This window comes from Anolis carolinensis, chromosome 1, assembly GCF_035594765.1.
Source record: "Anolis carolinensis isolate JA03-04 chromosome 1, rAnoCar3.1.pri, whole genome shotgun sequence".
NCBI lineage: Eukaryota > Metazoa > Chordata > Lepidosauria > Squamata > Dactyloidae > Anolis > Anolis carolinensis.
Window position 1 is genome coordinate 99738344 of NC_085841.1, and position 13473 is coordinate 99751816.

The 13473-nt window shown below is 40.7% G+C and overlaps 1 protein-coding gene across 1 annotated transcript in view; it reads right to left on the minus strand.

Annotated features, from left to right (window-relative positions):
* The window catches only part of slc16a10 (solute carrier family 16 member 10), a 68691-nt gene that overhangs the window by 34366 nt on the left and 20852 nt on the right, over positions 1–13473 (minus strand). The gene's annotated exons all lie outside the window — the stretch shown is intronic.

Consider the following 13473-nt stretch of genomic DNA (forward strand, 5'->3'; position numbering starts at 1 on the left):
ACACAAGAGTCATAAAACTTATAATGAAGCCTAAAATGGTGTACATAAACTGCCAGTTTAAAAGATGGAAAATAGCACTACTTACAAATTGCTAATTACGTAATTAATCTTGCCAATTTAATCTTTTACAAATTGAAGGATTATCATATTAAACCAAAGTATGTGATATAATCTTAAAAACAAAGGAGTTGAAGGGATTGTGGGCAAACCACAAAAACCATAGCAGTAATTAACCAAGAAAGAATTCTCATCTGGCAGCCACTGGGTGCCAGAAGGTGTGGGGATTTCAAGATCAAAGAAAGGGAGAAATAAAATAAGAAGTCAATTAATGCTAGGTGAGATGATGATGCTTAAGAAATAAGCAGATATATACTGACAGGATTTGCTTAGCCTATTAAAAATAGGTTTTTAATATCACAAACACATTGCTCCCAGGGCAATCGTCCATAGTAGATATATTTTAAGTGACCACCTATGATAGCCATTTCTAATGTATTTTTATTGTCTTACAGGGTATATGTTTTAATGTTAATTCCCATTATTAGTGTTATCATGTATTTTGGATTATACTGTTTTAATTTGTTTGCTATAAGTTTACTGTTACTATTGTGAACTACTTCTATTTTTGATGTGTTTGTATTATTTTGGGCATTGAAAGTTTGCCTTAGAATAATAGAATCATAGAATCGTAGAGATGGAAGAGACCTCTCGTGAGCCATCCAGTCCAACCCCCTGCAAGAAGCAGGAAAATCTCATTCAAAGCACCCCTGACAGGTGGCCATCCAGCCTCTAATTAAAAGCCTCCAAAGAAGGAGCCTCCACCACAGTCCAGGGGAGAGAGTTCCACTGCCGAACAGCCCTCACAGTGAGGAAGTTCTTCCTGATGTTCAGGTGGAGTCTCCTTTCCTGTAGTTTGAAGCCATTGTTCCGCGTCCTAGTCTGCAGGGCAGCAGCAAACAAACTTGCTCCCTTCTCCCTATGACTTCCCCTCACATATTTATACATGGCTATCATGTCTGCTCTCAGCCTTCTCTTCTGCAAGCTAAACATGCCCAACTCTTTAAGACGCTCCACAAGGGGCTTGTTCTCTACATCCTTGATCATTTTAGTCACCCTCCTTTGGGTGTCAACATCTCCCTTCAATTGCGGTGTCCAGAATTGGACACCGTATTCCAGGTGTGGTCTGACCAAGGCAGAATAGAGGGGTATCATGACTTCCCTGGATCTAGACACTAGACTATTGATGCAGGCCAAAATCCCATTGGCTTTTTTGCCAGCCATATCACATTGTTGGCTCATGTTTAACTTGTTGTCCACGGGAACTCCAAGACCGTTTTCACATGTACTATGAAATATAATGTGCCCAGACTAAAAATGTCTGTGCGAGATAATGAACCATCACAAGGGGCTGATTGCTGTACATAATAAATATATAAAAAGGTAACGTCACATGTTCATTGTCTTGATATATACATTTTCTGAAAGTGCAAAGCTTAATTAATACTTGTGAGAGATGTTAACCTACCTACAAGACCATATTGTTGTTTACAATCTTGATTGCTCAAGTGAACAAAACAACAAAGTATAAGCAATTCTAAGCAGCAACTGGCAAGCATAAGGCAAAAACCTTCAGAACCTCAGTAAAGAGATGTGATGCTGGAGCCATGCTTGTTTCAATATGTAAATTCCATTAGCATAAAGCTTATTCAATATACCATTTAATTAAAACCACATAGCAGCTGGTTTAAAAATTAGGTAAGCGTTCTACCTATTTCAGTGAGCATGAATGTTGTTGGTAAGCAGGCTGAATATAGGCTGGCAGTGTTATTGCATTAAATTACAAATAAAAAATTGGAGCATCAGTTAGAACAAGAGCAAGACTACAAAATAATTCCTTTACTCTGTTCCCGTACAATCAGCCCCAGGCACTTAGATCCTTTGGGGAGCAGCTACTCCAACTAACCACAATCCTACGAGTAGCAACTGTCACCCAGAGGACCTTCTCATTGGCCACCCCAAGACTCTGGATTCATGACCTGCTTGCTGGAAGAGACCCAATAGCTAAATCAGCTGTCAGAGTTTAAAACACAACTGAAGACCTCTTCCAGCAGGCCTATCCAGACAAATTTTAGTTTGTGAATTTTATCAGCAAGGTGAATTTTAATCTGTATTTATCTGTGGATATTTGTTATATGCATTTTAATAGTGTTTTGTTTTATCTTGCTATTTTAATCATGCTGTATCCCACCTCAAACCACAAGGAGAGCGGGCACATACCAGAAAGCAATATGTGAACCAAGAATAGGGTCAAACTCAAAGTTCTGCAGTAGGCCTATCCACTGCATAACACTTAGCATAGTGGTTCTCAACCTGTTGGTCCCCAGGTGTTTTGGCCTACAACTCCCAGAAATCCCAGCCAGTTTACCAACTGTTAGGATTTCTGGGAATTGAAGGCCAAAACATCTGGGGACCCACAGGTTGAGAACCTGGGGAGAACAATGGGGAGCACAATGAGGGAAATGAGAAGAAATAAAAATGAATTATAGAGACTGTATTTTTAATGAAATGGAATAGAAATGTAATAAAATTATTAATAAAAAGGAATTCAAAAAAGAAAAAAAGAAAAGCTACCAAATTATCATTTGTAATTGCAGAAAGAAGCTGTAATTACTCCAGACTTCTCTTTTAACAATTTATAAACATGTAATAATAATATAATAATAATAATTTTATACTTATACCCCGCCCCATCTCCCCGAAGGGACTCGGGGCAGCTTACATGGGGCCAAGCCCGGTCATCAACAATATAAAACAATATCAACAATGTAGCTAATAAAACTAATGTGATTTTTATGGAATGGCAGCTATTTCATTAAAAATAGTACTCTTCCTAACCACACTCTGAATCTAATCCAGAATAGCTAATAAATGCATAACATTTCTTCTTAACAAGTGCCTTCTTACATTTTACATACTGTTCTTCATCTGATGGAGTTTGGCACTACATAAGAGAGGAGTTACACCAAAAGTGGCAACAGTTTTCTTTTGGCTTGTTTAAATTTAAGGGGGGTAATAAAAGGGGGCCAGAGAGAACACAGGAAATGGAAAGGAAAAAGAGATAGAAAACATGTTTTTAAAAGCTTCTTTACTTGGAAACATTCCTGTGTCTTACAGGTATGTGGGCCAGTGGCCAAGTACAAACATGCAATATTTGCAGTATTGCATGTTTTGCCTGTGAGATTTTGTATGCATGTGTAAGAGAAAAGCTCTTTCAGACAGGGGAGAAACTTTTTGTTGATATCCCACCCACTGCCACCATTAAATGTAAAACGCGCACGAGAAGCACACACCAGAGGCACAAAACTTTTCTGACAGAGAGGGAATTTTAATACCCTTCCTCTGCCACCATTTTTTATGTAATACACTAGGCACTCGTGAACTTCTCAATAAGGCAGGGGGAGTTTTGTGGTCCCACCGCTGCCACCATTAAATTAGTGAGGGAGCATTAGTGAGGGAGCAATTGGAGAACTATTAAGAAACTTCTCACAAAGGCAGGGGGCGATCCTTATTTCGGGATCCCAACTACTGCCAACAATAAACACATGAGAGCGCGCGTGCAAGCGTGTGAGGCAAAGAGGCTTTGGGGGGAGAGCAATGGAAGAATCCTTGCAGACTCTGTCAGCATGGTTCACAATTCGAAGACACTATCTTTATTGAAACAAAGAAATGTTTATTTATAAATTCTTTGGCACATAAGCGTATCTTGTTACAACATTCTTTTTACTTCAGATCCACTTGGTTATAATAAATAGTCTTGCACTCACTTGGTTACACAAAGCTGTTGATATATAACTTTCTGAACACTCAAACTTAGTTCAACTTGTTAATGCTCTATTTTTCCTTTCAAAAACCATATATTTCTCCACAGCCTTTTTGACTGGGCAATTAAATCTCAAAGTTACTCTTCACTCTAGTCAACCCGACTAAATCCTAGTCTCAAAAGACTCTATTCCTCTCAGTTTTCCTAACCGAGGACCCAGACTTAAATGAGTCTCCTTTTACTTCAACATACATTGGAAGCTACAAACATGAACACATACATCTTCCATCTAGCTCCCTAGCTAGCAACTGAACCACTTTTTAAAATCTTCCCTCCATTTTCCTTTCAGCTAGCTCCACCCCTTTTTTGCTAGCCTCTCCAAATAGTTACATTTCTACAGCAGTAGCTACGTTACCATGGTGACACAACAACCAATCAGAAGTAGCTAACTCCTGCCTACCTTTGCCATAGAATTAACATTAAATAACATAGACAAAAATTGCCATTAAAATAAGGCTTTCTTTTACAGCATGCATTTCTTAAAGTAGGCATGAAAAACGTATGTCTCGTCAGATATTAAATTGAAACTCTCTTCATTCTTCAGGACTGGCAAGACCTGATGGGAATAGCAATCTTGCAACATTTGGAGGGCCAGGGGTTCCTCTCCTCTATAGAGAAGTAAATAGAACATGTAGTTGGACACAACAGAAGCTTCATTTATTTGGAGCCAATGCAGTTTCAAGATTTTTAAACTTTAAATCACTAGACCTGGATAAAACTTCAATCTATATAAATAAAAATGTAATGTCTGTTTGTGAAGGATCTCATATCTCCCAAACTACTTCACTGATTGCTTTGAAATTTGGACAGAATATATCAATTGAACTGGTGAGTGTTTTAAGGTACCCACTTACCTACTATTATACACCTGTCACACCTGAGAAAGGTAAAACCATGCTTAGGTTCACAAACAGCGCCATCTGCTGGACAAACAAGCAACAGTCGCAGTACTACGAATGCCTGTTTCAGGAAGGAGGAGAAGGGTGAGTGGAGATGGCAAGCTCTGAGACAAAAGCGGCAGGGGAAAGAAAAGGGAGGAAGGCGGCGAAAGGAAAGAAGGGCCTTTCCCTCCGCCTAGGAGATGGGCCACAATGGGAATTGCCTCCCTGCAGGGAGGCTTGAGGATGACTAAGTGACAGGAAAGAGAAGGTAAGGGAGACATGTAGACAGACAGTCCTTACGCTTAGGGAGGGGGGCGTCTTTGGGCCCCCACACACCAACAGCAATAATAGGAAGGAGGGGGCACTGGAAAATAACACAGGGGCATGGCCCACATGGAAGCCATGGCCCCTGTCATTCTTCCCAAGAGGAGGGCAGAAAAAAAGAGATCAATATCCATCCATCCATATTTACACTCAGAAGCAATCTTTAGAATTCTGCGACCCTCCTTACGCTTATGGAGGGGGGCATCTTTAGAGCCCCATCCACCCACTAAAAAGAACTACAACAGAAATAATAGGGGCACTGGGGTCGTTCCTTGGGAGGGGTTTTTGCCCTCTCCCAGCAGGGAAATAACACAGGGGCGTGCCCCCGTGGAAGCCACACCCCCTGTCATTCTCCCCAAGGGGAGGGCAGAGAAAAAAGAGATCTATATCCATCCATCTACCTATCTATATTTACATTCAGAGGCAATCTTTAGAATTCTGCGTTTTACATCTAGATACAGATTGCTTCTCACATGGACAATTATATCTTGCGTGTTCCAGAGTCGCCAAACCACACAATCTCTGTATCTCCACAGACAATGGAACAACCACAAATATTGCCTATCCACAAGCATTATGAAATCACACATTTCAGAAATCCGCTCTTTCTCAATCCTTTTTTTCCTCATTTAACCAGACTGGGCCACAGCAACGTGTGGCCAGGTACAGCTAGTAGATCATAATTGTGAACTTCAAACTTAGTCCACAACTGTAATATGGAAATGGAAGTAACAAAGCATAGTGCAACAGATTAACATGGACAGTTCTTTTCCATAATCAGGGCAGAGACTCAGCATGCATGACTGTATACTACAAAGTGAATTTTAAAGACATTGACTCTGTTGTTTGGGGTGACAAACTTTTTAAAAAACCTTCTAAAACCCCTTCTTGCTTTGTTCAGTGGTGGCACGGACATGGAGGTGCTAGTGTGAATGAAGAGGCTGTGATATACCAAGAAAAACTCTAAGCGGAGTCCTAGTCTCTTGTTCTATGTTTACATGGCCAGTACATATTTGACAAACCACCATCGCAGAAAACCTATAGTTGAATAAATCTGTTAGTCATAAAAATACCACATATTTTGTCTGGCTAGAGCTCCTTCTTTGAAATCATACACTTTATAATCATATCCACAAGAGGGGGCAATGAACAACTAGTTTCTGATTTTTAATGGGAAGAATTTCAAATCATTGAATAATAGCCCACAGATCCACTACAATTGCCCACTTCAATAATTACAGCATCATTTTAGTCTACTTATAAAGAATAATATATAATCATGTGTAAGTTGACATTATAAATAAATCAAAAGAGATTTGGGGGCCAAAATAATGGATTTTGATATGACCCACGGATAAGTCAAGCAACATTCTGTAGAGAAGAGAAAGTGTCCACATTGCTCCTGGCTGTCACTATCAAAGCCAGCAGCTGTGCCATGGTGGAGAGAATAGAGGGGAGTCAGTGCATCTTTTAGGTTCTCCCAGAAAGGACTATGCTTTGACCTTTCTACGCAGATAAGGGTATGGTTCATTTTTAAGTGTTAAGGTATTCAGGGGTTTGTTTTTTTTGGGGGGGGGGCAATACTGTAGTTTGTTTAAAAGTGTCTAGATTTTGGAGGTAAATTATTTCTGGCAAGAGTTTATTGGGCTAGTTACAGGTATACCATACCTCAGCTAACAAAATCAATGCCATTGCTTCACCAAACAATGAAACTAGAGGCAGAAATAACGTGGAAATAATAGAAATAAGTGCCTACATCACACACACACACGCAAACAAAACAGGAAAGGAGTGAGTCAACTTGTTTGTACAGAATTTACCTTTGATTGTCTCAGTGTTATTACCTCGCAATCAAAACTTCAATTCTACATTTTAGTTTTGAATGTTTGAATGTGGAAGAATGCCTATGATCAGCTTAACACATGATAAATTGTTCTAACATAAGATCACTTGATCATTGTAGAAAAGCATTGTAGAAAAGAAAGGCTGAACATTAGTTGCAAGGAGGAAAAGGCCAAGGGTATAATAGCCATGAAAAGTATAAAACTTTAGAGAAATTGATAGGATTTCAGTCTTAGGGAGCTACTGTGATTGAATACAACATTAGCAGTTGTCCTTTTCCTAGACATACAGCAGTGATAAAGAAAGAGGACAAAAGTGGCTAGTTTTTAAAATTGCATTTCCCACAGGAGAAAGAAATACCCTTTATATTTTCTGCAGTAGTCTTGTCCGATTACCTGGCACATACCTATCACAAATGACCCATATTAGACCCATATATTTCCCAAAGGGAGCATGGCTTGGGAAAATTGTATATAGCAAAAATGATTTGAACACAGCAAGGAAGTAAAGGTTGCTTACCTGTAACCGTGTTTCACCGAGTGGTCACCTGTGAAATTCGCACATATGGTATTTTCCGGTGCCTGCACAGACAGCTTCGGAATCTTCTAGAAAGCTCTTTTAGTACAAAATGGCAGTAGCCCCACCCACTTTCCCCATGGAGTATATATAGCCAGTGGGAGGGGCTACTGCCTCACTTCCTTTTGTCCGCCGCTTCAAGCAGCAGATATGGAATCTTTCTATTCTTTGACTATCCAGTTTTCTTTTTCTTTTAATCTCCTATTTATTATCATTTTTAATCTATTAAACTATTTTTACTTCATATTAGGCCAGTATTGATTTCTGCCACCTTTTAAAGGTTGCTCTGCCTGGGGGGGGGGGGGGAGCTGCCTGAGGGACATGCTATGTGCCTCCCTTGCCTGGGAAGGGCATTGTGGTTCAGATGTGCCAGGCGTGTCTTTCCCCCCTTACTTGTTGGAACAGCGAGTCTGGACTGTAGCTCTCTCACATGAGCAGGCCCTTTTCCTCTCACCCTGCTGAGGGAAAGGCCTTGTGCTGCCTTGAAAGGCCTCTTACCTTCAACTATCAGTCTGCTCTAAGTCCTTCCAACTCCTATCATTCCAGGGTGCCTCCACAACCTGTTGGGCTGTGAAAGGCCTCTAAGCAGGCCAAACTGTTGGAGAAACCTAAAAGCAAAGGCAATGCAGGCTGCTGCCTTAAAACGCCTCAAGACTGCCCCTGTTCCTCTTGGCCGTTCTTGGAGGAAGCGTGAGCACGCAGGCACAGATTCTGCCCAGACTGCTTTTCGAGGCTGGGAACACTCTGGCGCTGGCCCCTGGTGCTCTCAGCTTGCCGCCGCTGGGATGACGCGCTCTGGCATGGGCTTTCTCCCGCTGCCCGGAGGCAGCTGAGCCGATTGAGTGGCTCTGTACTGCCCTCTTTCTGTGCCTCCTTTGGGAGCAAGGGGAGAGTGACTGAGCTCCGCCTCTGCCCCTCTGCAGCCTTCAGGAGCAAAGGCAGAAACCTAATACCACCCCCTGCCCCTCTGCCTCCTTCGGGAGCAAGGGCAGAGTGGCTGAGCTCCACCCCTGCCCTTCTGCATCCTTCGGGAACAAGGGCAGAGAAGCCTGATACCGCTCTCTGCCTTCATTAGGAGCAAAGGCAGAGCGGCTTGGTCCCACCTCTGTCCCTCTGCTTCCCTCAGGAGCAAGGGCAGAGTAGCTCGGTACCATCCTCTTCCCCTCTGCTTCCCTTGAAAGCAAGGGCAAAGCAAAAGCAGTCGCTCCACGAATTGCTGATAAAAAGCACTCAACTCTGCCCCTAGTGGCTGATGTTGCAATGGCGTGTGCAGGCACAGACATTTCCCTGTCTGCCTGGCTTGTATGGAATGTGCTGGTTTTGACTGCCTGGAGGCCTCTGAGTCTGTTTTGACAGCTGAAGAGTGCTTGCTCTGCACTGCCCTGATGCCGGCCCCATCAGTGACAAAGGCTCCAGAACCTGGCCACCTGGATTCATTGCTGGCCCTGCCAAGGCAGTTCTGATGCTGTCTGCGCAGGCGCAGAAAATACCATATGTGCGTATTTCACAGGGACCACAATGGAGAACTGGGATTCCCATAGAATCAAAAATCCAACCCCAGAAATCTTTCAGTGTAAATTTAGTTGGTTGTATTTGTCCATCTGGGTGAATATAAAATTATTTTCTTAAAGGATCTTCTTTACCTTAAATCAATTTGATTAAAAGGTTAAATATAAATAACATGTTTAGCTAGCATTTGATAAATAACTCAAAGCCATTGTTTAACATTTATCAGAACAAATAATCCAGAAAATAAAGATAATTGAATTATTTTTGGTAGTGTCAGTTGTTTTACTGACAAACATCTGTTTAACATCTCAAACTATTATGCTTAGCCACAATTGAGTAAACAGAAGTAATGGCTATAGAGGAAGTGAAATCCATAACAGACGCCAGAGTTTCCGCCCTCTTTCCTGTTTAATAAGCAATACTGCAATAGTATTATATTGAATTTCTACATACTATTTCTGGGTCTTTATTAATGTCCATGTACCACCAGTACACATTCAGCGACCTTGTTTCTGTTTGGTATCATTAGCTATTTTAAAAATCTGGATTTTGCAATTAGGTCTTGAACCTATTAAGACTTGCAAAGAAACTGCATATGTGACACAAGTTGTCCCCATATGCCAAACACTCCTCCTGTTTGGAATACATCTGAAAAAAGCAACTCCATGAACAATCCAGAAACCAAGAGTATTTGAGTTTCTCTCAAAAAAGGTGCAGTGGGTTCCTAGGTGTTTTAACTGCAAATGCATCAATCGGTCAGACTGGGACACATGTCATTCTTTCACTTTAAAAAGGGGCATTGCCATATTTCAGACCCTGCTTGGAATCAATCAAATATTTCTCACATCTCAAGCATTCAATAAAAGAATGTGTTATTGTAAATTTTCAATTGTGATCTTCTCTTTCATAAAAATGGGTGTGGAAAGCTGTATCCGATCAACTCAAGTGTCACATAGCAAACGCAAGCAAGTTTGCTGACTTCTTAACTGGAGGCTGAAGTCCAACTATATAGATGACTTGAAACTATCCTATGATTGCTGTCCACCATAGCACTGTTGCTATGGATATTTTTAATATATTTATTTCTCCATGTACTGCTGTAGTGTATAATCACTCATTACTGGTTGTTTGTTTATGGAAATGTCCTAATTTTCCATTTTTTTAACAAAATTGTATTGTTTTTAAATTTGCAAAGCCTTTTAATAATTTCAATGTATACAGCAAGGGTCCTCAAACTTGTTAAGCACACAGCAGGTTCCCGGTTCCTCAGACTGTTGGGGATCAGACCACAGTTTGGAAAAAAAAACATCAATTAATTCTTATGCAGACTGCACATATCTTATTTGTAGTGTAGTTTTTAATACAGGAGAATTCCAGACAAGAAACAATCAGGGCCAGCTAACACCTCCCAACAAAGGATTCCACCAGGGAGGAAGCTGAGGGGGGAGAAAAGTAGTGTGTATTATCAGAGTCATTACTATTACTATTACTACTACTACTATTATTATGTTGCTGTGAACCATGAAAATGAACACAATCTGGTTCCAAGTATTAAAAACCTCTAAAAAGCAGAAGAGTAAATAAAGACCAACACTCTGAAAACTGGGGGAATTCCAGACATGAAACAATCAGGGCCAGCTAACGCTTCCCAACAAAAGGTTCCCCGGGGAGGAAATAGCCAGGCCTAAGCTGAAAGGCCATTACATGCTAATTGCAGCATTCATACTTGCCTCCAACAGATAAAAAAAAAACAACCAGAAATATTATACATTCACAAGCTTTAGGAAATAACATATACTAACTACGGTACCACCAATTCCTCAATTAGGCAAGCTCCTACCCTTCTAATTTTTAGGAAGAGTCTAAAGGCTTGGCTTTTCCTTTGGTGAATGATTCTCGCCCCCATGACAGGGCTTGTTCTGGTAATCAATAACGTATTTATTGCACTTTATTCTACTCCTTCAGCTGGAAATAGCTCCTAAGTTTACCTCATCCCAAGCCCATTACTAATGATAGCAGTTCGGGTCACCTACTTTTTTTTCTAGTTTACATTCCTCACTTTATGCACTTTCATTGGCCCAGTTCATTTTTCTGAGCTTGCTCAAGTTTTTAACTGTCTGAGTTATTTTTGATGTGATTTTATTATGTTTTATTTGGATCTGCTTTTACTTAGATGTGTTTTATTTACAATATTTGTAACCACCTGGGCTTGGCCCCATGTAAGCTGCCCCGAGTCCCTTCGGGAAGATGTAGTTGGGGTATAAAAATAAAGTTATTATTATTAATACTTTATTTCCCATACCACCACACTTCGCCACAGCAACACATGGCTGGGCACAGCTAGTGCTTCTATATTTACCTGAAGTGGCTAGGAAGGTTATCTGGAGTTTTTGAGTTAGGCATCATCAATAATAGCTCTATCTCTCTTTTATATATAATGCCAAATAATCTACGGAAATTCTGAATCTCTGTGTGGATGCCATGAAGGAATGGATGCTGGCAAAAAAAGAGAGTCTCAATCCAGATGAATGGAAGTATTGGGGCTCGGGCTGTGGCGCAGGCTGGAGAGCAGCTGCAATCAATCACTGCAATGAACTACTCTGACCAGGAGGTCATGAGTTCGAGGCCCGCTCGGAGCCTATGTTTGTTTGTCTTTGTTCTATGTTAAAAGGCATTGAATGTTTGCCTATATGTGTAATGTGATCCGCCCTGAGTCCCCTTCGGGGTGAGAAGGGCGGAACATAAATGCTGTAAATAAATAAATAAATAAATTGTTGGAAAACAGAAAAGCTACCACTTGGAGCTAGAATTAAATCCTGTTCTGGATAGGATTGCATTCCCTCTAAGGCGGTGGTTCCCAACTCTTTTTTTTTTTTTTTTTTTTGGCTATTTCTTATCTAAGCATCTCTAAAATCCTGTGTGTGCCCCCCTTCCCTCCGTCCCAGTGACTGTGATGTTTTTAAATATTACAGCCGCCGTCATTTGTTGATGGTTAATGATGTGTCAATGCATGCTCTTTCTATTCTCATTATTCATCCAAAAGGGTTTTTCTCCTTATAAATAATGCAAGTATTTTAAGTATCTGGTTTAATATGGATAAAAACATATTCAGATTTGAATAATTTAAACCAGAGTCGGAACATTTAGGGGATGACAATATGATTGCTAAAATATATAAATTGATGTTAAAATATTAAATGGAGGGAAAACAAGTTAAATTGGCATAAAATGTAGGCACATAAATCCAGTTGGAATAATGGGAGAAGATGTAGACAAAGAGTTTGAAGTTTATTTTGAGTAATTCTTGAAAATAATGTTATAAAATGATGAACAAATGATATTTGACACCAGAGAGACTTTCTAAGATGTATAAGGGCAGTTCTGACAAATGTTGCAAACGTGAGCACCGTGTTGAGACATTGTATCATGTGTGGTGGGTGGTCTTGCAAAAAGGTCCAGAAATATTGGACTCAAAAACATTTGATGCTGGAAGATATTTCTAAAGTTAAATTTATCATGAGACCATAGAATGAGAATGCCCGATGACAATTCAGAAAGAAAATTTGGAAGACTGTAACAATATACCAGTTTTTATTGAATGTAAGACACAGGCTGGTTTTTGAGGTCCAATTTTTTTGGACAGGGAAGTATTTTAAATTCTAGGACTCACTCCTTTTATTTGAGCCTTGATTTTTGTTAAAAAAAAAAGTTTTCACCCCACCTTGTCTCACTGTCCAGCTGTTCTGGCCAGCCCCCTGAAAGCCTCCCCAACCTTGCACCCAATGCTGCTGGCACCAGCTCCCCAACCACACACATTTTATGCCATTGTCGGTTCGGTACAGGCAATGCACACAGGGCTTCTCTGCTCTGGGGTGCTGGTACTGGCCTTAGCTGCTGCCCTTATCTCAGTGTTGCCAGGTTTGTCATGAAAAAAGAGGACCGGAGGAAGAAGCGGCTAGGGGATGGAAGGAAGTCCTGTGTTCCAGAAGAGCATGCAAGAGAAAAGCCAGATCCCAGCTCTATCTATGCCTTACACCTCACACTCCTGGTACACAGAGCTTCTTCCCACCGCCACCTTCAGAGAGAAAAAGAGAGGCTCTTGATCTCTCAGCTGTCATATAACTCGAGGGAAAGTTCTGAGCCTAAAATTATGGATTTTGATATTACCCATGGATGCGTTTAGGGTCATTCCACAGAGAAGGGAAAGCACCAATGCCTCCTCAGGGGGACAATCACCGCTGCTGTCACTAGAATTTCCCACCCAGTCATTTTATTTTTTAAAAAAAATAGTTTTATTGAATTAAAAAATTTCCATACAATAATCACTTTTATTACATAGCAGATATATAATATCTATATAACGGCGCTCCATGCAGACATGTCGGCCAAATGACCTTGGAGGTGTCTACAGACAACGCCGGCTCTTCGGCTTAGAAATGGAGATGAGCACCAACCCCCAGA